Source organism: Phoca vitulina, unplaced genomic scaffold (genome assembly GCF_004348235.1).
Source record: "Phoca vitulina isolate PV1807 unplaced genomic scaffold, GSC_HSeal_1.0 scaffold14, whole genome shotgun sequence".
Lineage (NCBI taxonomy): Eukaryota > Metazoa > Chordata > Mammalia > Carnivora > Phocidae > Phoca > Phoca vitulina.
Genome location: NW_022589717.1, coordinates 3363312 through 3373366, shown reverse-complemented (window position 1 = coordinate 3373366; position 10055 = coordinate 3363312). Strand labels below are relative to the sequence as shown.

General features: G+C 37.6%; 1 pseudogene; it reads right to left on the bottom strand.

The window, feature by feature from the left end:
* Nucleotides 1-587: 587 nt before the first annotated feature.
* LOC116637650 lies at nucleotides 588-749 on the bottom strand (annotated as a pseudogene).
* Between the last annotated feature and the right edge of the window lie 9306 nt (nucleotides 750-10055).

The following is a 10055-nucleotide window of genomic DNA, read 5'->3' as shown; positions in this document are numbered from 1 at the left end:
ACTTATGCAAAAGGAAGAAATTCTGAAGAGATCCAAATAAGGCTGCTGTTTATTTGCTTACTTATTAATGAAGAAATAGGAGTGTTATCTCTTTCTTTCTTAAGTTTAATAAACTTGCAGGCAAATGTGAATACTGGAAATATACTATAAGTTACACTTAGTAGATTTCAAGGCAGCATCTAGGAGAGGCTTTCTGGTGCTTGGATCTTACTGAACAAGCCTTGAAAAAAACATCAATCAGTTCCTGTATGGATGTGTCATTTAGTCATAATTCCTCAGGGACCATATGACGTGCTTGTTAGCACATGAATTTTACATCTTCCTAAATTAAACATCTTATTTTATTTTAAATACAAAATATTTTGTGTTGTTTCTATTGTACAAGTACCACTTGATTTCTCATTCTTTATTTTTTAATCTCTTTCACATGTATTGATTTAATCCTAAACTCTAAGTAATATTACATAATACTGCAGAACTCTAGGCTTGCAAGTAATCCCTCTAATGATTCAGTTGAACTGGAGACTTGAATAATAAAAATAGACTTAAAGGCATTAAGAGATGGAATGAATGATAACTTAAATTTATCACCAGTTTAACCAATTTACTTAGCTAAGTGATGTCTAGGAATGGAAAATGATATTTAAGATGGATTTTACTTTTGTTTTGTGAGTGTGTCATTTTTCAATTAGCAATAATCATGCTCTAGATAAACCTCATTGGCTACGATACTGCCACTGCACAAAACAATGTGTCATTTTTAATGTAGTTTTTATCGATACAAATTTTCTTTTAGAATGGCAGAAAGGAATATATACAAGTAAATGAGTAAATCCTAGTTAATCATTTTTAAAATAAACTTAAAATATGAGTCTTATTTAAATTTATTGAATATAGAGGCACTATTGAAGATACATGGTAGGGATTGATTGCAGATGGCTTATGGAAAAAGGAGTCAATAGAGAACCTAGAGATGGACCCTCAACTCTATGGTCAACTAATCCTCAACAAAGCAGGAAAGAATGTCCAATAGGAAAAAGACAGTCTCTTCCCAACAAATGGTGTTGGGAAAATTGGACAGCCACAAGCAGAAGAATAAAACTAGACCATTTCCTTACACCATACACAAAAGTAGACTCAAAATGGATGAAAGACCTACATATGAGACAGGAATCCATCAAAATCCTAGAGAACACAGGCAGCAACCTCTTCGACCTCAGCCACAGCAACTTCTTCCTAGAAACATCGCCAAAGGCAAGGGAAGCAAGGGCAAAAATGAACTATTGGGACGTCATCAAGATAAAAAGCTTTTGCACAGCAAAGGAAACAGTCAACAGTCCCAAGAGACAACCAACAGAATGGGAGAAGATATTTGCAAATGACATATCAGATAAAGGGCTAGTATCCAAAATCTGTAAAGAACTTATCAAACTCAACACCCAAAGAACAAACAATCCAATCAAGAAATGGGCAGAAGACATGAACAGATATTTCTGCAAAGAAGACATCCAAATGGCCAACAGACACATGAAAAAATGCTCAACAACACTCAGCATCAGGGAAATACAAATCAAAACCACAATGAGATACCACCTCACACCAGTCAGAATGGCTAAAATTAACAAGTCAGGAAACGGCAGATATTGGCGGGGATGTGGGGAAAGGGGAACCCTCCTACACTGTTGGTGGGAATGTAAGCTGGTGCAGCCACTCTGGAAAACAGTATGGAGGTTCCTCAAAAAGTTGAAAGTAGAGCTACCCTATGACCCAGCAATTGCACTATTGGGTATTTACCCCAAAGACACAAATGTAGTGATCCAAAGGGACACCTGCACCCCAATGTTTATAGCAGCAATGTTCACAATAGCCAAACTATGGAAAGAGCCCAGATGTCCATCCACAGATGAATAGATAAAGAAGATGTGGTATATATATACAATGGAATACTACTCAACAATCAACAAAATGAAATCTTGCCATTTGCAATGATGTGGATGGAACTGGAGGGTATTATGCTAAGGGAAATAAGTCAATCAGAGAAAGACAATTATCATATGATCTCACTGATATGATGTGGAATTTAAGAAACAAAACAGAGGATCATAGGGCAAGAGAGGAAAAAATAAAACAAGATGAAATCAGAGAGGGAGACAAACCATAAGAGACTCTTAATCTCAGGAAACAAACTGAGGTTGCTGGAGGGGAAGGGGATGGGAGGATGGGGTAACTGAGTGATGGGCGTTAAGGAGGGCACGTGATGGAATGAGCACTGGGTATTATATAAGACTGATGAATCACTGACCTCTACCCCTGAAACTAATAACACATTATATGTTAATTAATTGAATTTAATTAATAAATATGGAATAGAAAAAAAAGAAAAGAAAAAAGGAATCATAATAACCCACTCTTCTAAAAAAGTAAAAATCATATACTTTCGTGATAATGTTTCAGGATGTAAATTTCAGTTGTAAATTAATTGGTTCATTCAATATTTCCTGAATATCCTGAATTTCATTCAATAATTCCTGATATTCAGGAAATATTGGCCTATGGCTAGGCCTTGAGTCTGCAACAATGAATCAAACCCAGAACAGTGCACTATAAAAGTAAATGTTATGTCTGCAGTCAATAGAAAAATGACATAAGAAACACAGATGGTGACTACACTTACCATGGTGAGCACTGATTAATGTATAGAATTGTCAAATCACTATGTTGTCCACATGAAACTAATATAACATTAGTTATATGTCAACTATACTTTAATAATAACTTTTTTAAAAAGTAAGTGCAAGAGAGTTGGAGTTGGGGAAGAGGAAATATCTGGGTAGGGGCATCAGCCTTTCCTGGAGGAGGAAGCATTTAAATCGAAATTTGAAAGATGGTTAAGATTTCAACAGATAATGAGAGAGAGGAGGGCTTTCTCTGGGAGTTATAATTAACAGTGTGTGCAAAGGCAGGAGGTAAGAATTCAGGAAATCTACAAGTAGCTTAGGGAATTCTCCTGTGGTATTGTGTATAGACTCATACAGCCCTTTATGCCTCTCAGATGAGATTATGGGCTCAGTGATTTCTATGCAGTTCGGAAATTTGCGAAGGTCCTCCATTTCTTCTCCTTTATAAATTCTTTTCTCAGTTAATTTTTCTTTTCATCCTCACAAACATATCAGCAAAGACCGATCCATTCTTGCCCTGCCCCAGTCTATGTTCTGTATAGCGGCAGCCAGAGAAAAAGATGTGAGCACCTCTCTTCTCTGTTGAAAACTTATCAGTGGCTCTCATTTGGTTATGTGTCAGACTCCTGATTTGGGCTCAGGTCATGATCGCAGGGTTGTGAGATAGAGCTCTGCGTCAGGCTCCGTACTGTGCCTGGATCCTGCTTAAGATTCTCTCCCTCTCCCCCTCCTGTCTTTCTCTCTTAAAACAACAATGACAATAACAACAAAAAACAAACATCAATGTTTTGTCTTTTTCAGTTCCTGAAATCAATCATAAATAAATAAAATCTAACAGAGTTTTATCTGACTCAGATCCTCTGGAAAAGTTCTTCCCTCTTCCTAAAAGCTTCTCCTAAAATTGCCACACTAGTTAGCATCATTCAGGTACCAACTAACTGTCAGTTTCTCAATGATTTCTTTCCTGGCTCATCTAATCTAAATAGGCTTTTTCTTTTTATTCTTTCTTGTGGTACCCGAACCTTTTTCTTCCCTTTGCTTATCACGACTTGCATATTCATTTAGGTATTTACTTATATGAAAACTCTCATTACCTATTTCTGTATCTCCTACCCAGCTAGACTAAATGCTCCATTAAAGACAGCTTCAATCTACATCTGATTCACCCTTGCAGACCCAGTACTCATGTAGTATCTGAAGGAAAGAGGGAACACGATGGTTAAGTATGCATTTAATTATCTTACAACTGAAATTCACATGCTGGAACAAAATAATTAAAATACATAATATTTTTCTTAAAGTGGCTTATTATGACTCCTTATATTTTGAATAAAATATAAGCCTGGATTTTTACTTTACAATTAAAGGGAGAAAATTTTTCTTGATTATCAAACTTTCAAAATAAATGTCATAAGTTAATTTGATTAGCAATGTGTTTTCTATATTCAGCTTTACTCCCAAGCGTCCAGCAGTAAGTCTTTAAAATTATAATAATACATTTCCTTCTTTGTCCCTGGAAAGCTATAGAAAATACACACACACAACTATGTAATTATAAAAGTTGATCCCACTTGATTCTTTGAACTATTACCATAAAATGTGGCTGAAGTGAAGGAGGCCACTGTAGAGATGAAAATGAGGGCAGAGTGAGGAAGATGGATGCTAAAATTCTATTGCCAGTTCTATTCAGATAGTGTGGCAGACTGGAGTTTCCACAAATATCTTCTACCTCCCAAATTCATCTACAGCAAGACCTTTACTCTGATCAAATGGCAGGGTCTATGAACCACCTTCTGAATATAGGTAGGCTTCATATTGAGGCATAGGGTAAGCTGCATGACTTCCGAGGCTAGGTCAGAAAAGGTGATCCCATTTGTACCCTGTTATCTAGAACTCTTGCATTGGACTCCTGAGCCAGCATGTACACCGAGGTCACCATGCTATTAAGAAGCCAAACCACTTGGAGAGACCAAGCGGAGGCACTCTGGTTGGCTGCCCCAGTTTGGCGTTCTCCTTGCCCAGGGACCAGGTATTCGAATAAACAAGCCTTCAGATGATTCCAGCCTCTATTCCTCAAGGCAACCCCAGCCTTGCAGTCTTCCCAGCTGAGGCCCCAGACATTAGAGAGCAGAGTCAAGCCTTCAATGTCGTCCCTTTTCCAAACTCCTGACCCAGAGAATCCACAAGCATAATAAAATGTTTGCTGTCTTACATTGCTAAATTCGGGGTGGTTTTTCAGAACGAATAACCATGATGTACAGTCTAACGCTTTCATTCATAGGCAAAGAAACAGATCTAGATACCACAAGCAAATCCGCTGTTAACAAAGGAACAAATGGTTGTTTTATAGTCATAGGTGGATCGATAAATATGGCAAGCAGTCCAGCTAGGCAAAACTGCAAACTCCAAGGCTGGAGAGAAGGGTACAAGAATTAGTAGCCATGTTCAGGCAATGTTCCAATTAGGAGAGAGGGACCCTCTGAACTAATCAGGTCGGAGCAGTTCTGAACAGTGAGCCAGCCCCTGCGGAGGGGGTCTGACAAAGGAGAGATTTAGCATCCAGGTTTGCCTCTATTCTGTAATACCCATGTGAGCAGTGACACCATGCAGTTCTAGAGATACTGAAACAGGATCAGAACTTCAGGTCTTATTATCTCTGTCTCCATCTCTGTCTCTGTCTCCATCTCTGTCCCTGTCTCTCTCTCTATCTTTGTCTCCATCTCTGTCTCTGTCTCTAATTTCATTCCTTTTTGAATAGCCTGGCTGGATTTTTACAAATTTTCAAAAAACAGCTTTTGGTTTCTTTCATCTTTCTAGGTTTTGACTTTTTTCTTATTTAATTGATCTCTAATTTATATTTCTTTTTTTCTTCTACTTTACTCTGTGTTTAATATTCTCTTCTTTTTCCAGATTTTTTTTTTTTTTTTTTTGGAAGCTTAGATCACTGAGAAGAAGTGCTTCTACTTCAATTAGAAATACTTGAATTGCTCCTTTCCCTTGTCATTTTTTAAAAAATTTTTAAGAAAGAAAAAAAATCTGTCAAGTAAGATACTAAAAGGAAAACTGAATTCAATGGCATTATATAATTATGAACCCATCGATACTGTATTCTTGGAGGGTTTTTGATCATCACTTGGACTTCTTTGAATACATGATTCTATATATAAGTGAGATAAAACATGTTTTTCTAAGTTACATCTTCAAAAGTAAGACAATGATTAATAGCAACAGGAAAGAAAAAAATAAACAATTCTGACATGTTCAAGAAGATCCCCTGTGCTTTCATTTTCAAAATGCACCACGACTGCAAACTATGCCAAGTAGCACAAGTTCCTCCAGCTTAGTGTCTGGAGTCCAGCAAACCAGGCTGTTTTCTCAAAACTACTGTCTGTTTGTAAGGTGTTGAAATTCCGGGGTAACTATTGAGGAAAAAAGAAAATCTGGGTTAGTGTTTTATTCATCCATTTATTAAACATTGGTTATACACATGGCACTACACAAGACGTTGTACAAATTACAAAATTAAAAATATCTTTCCTTATGAGGTTAAAAAGGTGACTACGACATAACTGGAGGGACGTAAGTAGAAAGGGAGACTATTCGGGGCTGAGTATTATTTATTCACAAAAGAAAAAGGTTTCAAACGGAACATTCATTCACTTGTTGATGATGATTGAAGAGACATTTGCTAAAACCCTCTGCTGAAGTAAGTTTTAAGTGCACACTGTTTGGGTTTGCTACAGAAGGAATGGAAGGCAAGCCAGTCCTGGGGAAACATGTCCCCTCTCTAAGAGCCTCTTTACTACTTCTTTCTGTACCCAATGTAGAGAAAAAAATTTAAATTTATTTTTCCAAGCCTTCTACTTTTTTTTATTATGTTATGTTAATCACCATACATTGATCATTAGTTTTTGATGTAGTGTTCCTTGATTCATTGTTTGCGTATAACACCCAGTGCTCCATTCTGTATGTGCCCTCTTTAATACCCTTCACCAGGCTAACCCATCCCCTCACCCCCCTCCCCTCTAGAACCCTCAGTTTGTCTCTCAGAGTCCATAGTCTCTCATGGTTCATCTCTCCCTCTGATTTTGCCCCCTTCATTTTTTCCTTCCTAATATCTTCTTCTTTTCCTTTTAACATATAATATATTATTTGTTTCAGAGGTAGAGGTCTGTGATTCAACAGTCTTACACAATTCACAGTGCGCACCATTGCACATACCCTCTCCAGTGTCAATCACCCAGCCACCCCATCCCTCCCACCCCCACCACTCCAGCAACCCTCAGTTTGTTTCCTAAGATTAAGAATTCCTCATATCAGTGAGGTCATATGATACATGTCTTTCTCTGATTGACTTATTTCGCTCAGCATAATACACTCCGGTTCCATCCACATTGTTGCAAATGGCAAGATCTCATTCCTTTTGATGGTTGCATAATATTCGATTATATATATATACCACCTCTTCTTTATCCATTCATCTGTTGATGGACATCTTGGATCTTTCCATAGTTTGGCTATTGTGGACATTGCTGCTATAAACATTGGGGTGCATGTACCCCTTTGGATCCCTACATTTGTATCTTTGGGGTAAATGCCCAATAGTGCAATCGCTGGGTCTTATAGTAGCTCTATTTTCAACTTTTTGAGGAACCTCCATACTGTTTTCCGGAGTGGCTGCACCAGCTTGCATTCCCAAAAACAGTGTAGGAGGGTTCCCCTTTCTCCACATCCCCGCCAACATCTGTCGTTTCCTGACTTGTTAAATTTAGCCATTCTGACTGGTGTGAGGTGGTATCTCATTGAGGTTTTGATTCGGATTTCCCTGATGCCGAGCGATGTTGACCACTTTTTCATGTGTCTGTTGGCCATTTGGATGTCTTCTTTGCAGAAATGTCTGTTGATGTCTTCTGCCCATTTCTTGATCGGATCATTTGTTCTTTGGGTGTTGAGTTTAAGAAGTTCTTTATAGATTTTGGATACTAGCCCTTTATCTGATATGTCATTTGCAAATATCTTCTCCCATTCTGTCAGTTGTCTTTTGGTTTTGTTGACTGTTTCTTTTGCCGTGCAAAAGCTTTTTATCTTGTTGAAGTCCCAATAGTTCATTTTTGCCCTTGCTTCCCTTGCCTTTGGCGATGTGTCTAACAAGAAGCTGCTGTGGCTGAGGTCGAAGAGGTTGCTGCCTGTGTTCTCCTTCAGGATTTTGATGGACTCCTGTCTCACATTTAGGTCTTTCAACCATTTTGAGTCTACTTTTGTGTATGGTGTAAGGAAATGGTCCAGTTTCATTCTTCTGCATGTGGCTGTCCAATTTTCCCAACACCATTTGTTGAAGAGACTTTTTTTCATTGGACATTCTTTCCTGCTTTGTTGAAGATTAGTTGACCATAAAGTTGAGGGTCCATTTCTGGGCTCTCTATTCTGTTCCATAGATCTATGTGTCTGTTTTTGTGCCAGTACCATACTGTCTTGATGATGACAGCTTTGTAATAGAGCTGGAAGTCCGGAATTGTGATGCCACCAGCTTTGCTTTTCTTTTTCAACATTCCTCTGGCTATTCAGGGTCTTTTCTGGTTCCATACAAATTTTAGGATTATTTGTTCCATTTCTTTGAAAAAAGTTGATGGTATTTTGATAGGGATTGCATTGAATGTGTAGATTGCTCTAGGTAGCATTGACATCTTCACAATATCTGTTCTTCCAATCCATGAGTAGGGAATGTTTTTCCATTTCTTTGTGTCTTCCTCAATTTCTTTCATGAGTATTTTATAATTTACTGAGTACAGATTGTTTGCCTCTTTGGTTAGATTTATTCCTAGGTATCTTATTGTTTTGGGTGCAATTGTAAATGGGATCGACTCCTTAATTTCTCTTTCTTCTGTCTTGTTGTTGGTGTATAGGAATGCCACTGATTTCTGCACATTGATTTTATATCGTGCCACTTTACTGAATTCCTGTATGAGTTCTAGCAGTTTTGGGGTGGAGTCTTTTGGGTTTTCCACATAAAGTATCATATCATCTGCAAAGAGTGAGAGTTTGACTTCTTCCTTGCCGATTTGGATGCCTTTTATTTCTTTTTGTTGTCTGATTGCTGTGGCCAGGACTTCTAATACTATGTTGAATAGCAGTGGTGATAATGGACATCCCTGTCGTGTTCCTGACCTTAGGGGGAAAGCTCTCAGTTTTTCCCCATTGAGAATGATATTCGCTGTGGGTTTTTTTAGAAGGCTTTTATGATATTGAGGTATGTACCCTCTATCCCTATACTCTGAAGAGTTTTGATCAAGAAAAGATGCTGTACTTTGTCAAATGCTTTTTCTGCATCTATTGAGAGGATCCTATGCTTCTTGTTCTTTCTTTTATTAATGTATTGTATCACATTGATTGATTTGTGGATGTTGAACCAATCTTGCAGCCCAGGGATAAATCCCATTTGGTCGTGGTGAATAATCCTTTTAATGTACTGTTGGATCCTATTGGCTGGTATTTTGGTGAGAATTTTTGCATCAATGTTCATCAAGGATATTGGTCTGTAATTCTCCTTTTTGATGGGGTCTTTGTCTGGTTTTGGGATCGAGGTAATGGTGGCCTCATAAAACGAGTTTGGAAGTTTTCCTTCCATTTCTATTTTTTGGAACAGTTTCAGAAGAATAGGTATTAATTCTTCTTTAAATGTTTGGTAGAATTCCCCTGGGAATTCTGGCCCTGGGCTCTTGTTTGTTGGGAGGTTTTTTATTGCTGCTTCAATTTCCTTAGTGGTTATACATCTGTTCAGGTTTTCTATTTCTTCCTGGTTCAGTTTTGGTAGCTTATACATCTCTAGGAATGCATCCATTTCCTCCAGATTATCTAATTTGCTGGCATACAGTTGCTCATAATATGTTCTTATAATTGTTTGTATTTCTTTGGTGTTGGTTGTGATCTCTCTTCTTTCACTCATGATTTTATTTATTTGGGTCATTTTTCTTTTCTTTGTGATAAGTCTGGCCAGGGGTTTATCAATCTTGTTAATTCTTTCAAAGAACCAGCTTCTAGTTTCGTTGATCTGTATACTGTTCTTTTGGTTTCTATTTCATTGATTTCTGCTCTGATCTTTATTATTTCTCTTCTCCTGCTGGGTTTAGGCTTTATTTGCTATTCTTTCTCCAGCTCCTTTAGGTGTAGGGTTAGGTTGTGTATTTGAGACCTTTCTTGTTTCTTGAGAAAGACTTGTATTGCTATATACTTTCCTCTTAGGACTGCCTTTGCTGCATCCCAAAGATTTTGAACAGTTGTGTTTTCATTTTCATTTCTTTCCATGAATTTTTTTTAATTCTTCTTTAATTTCCTGGTTGACCCATTCATTCTTTAGTAGGATGCTCTTTAGCCTCCACG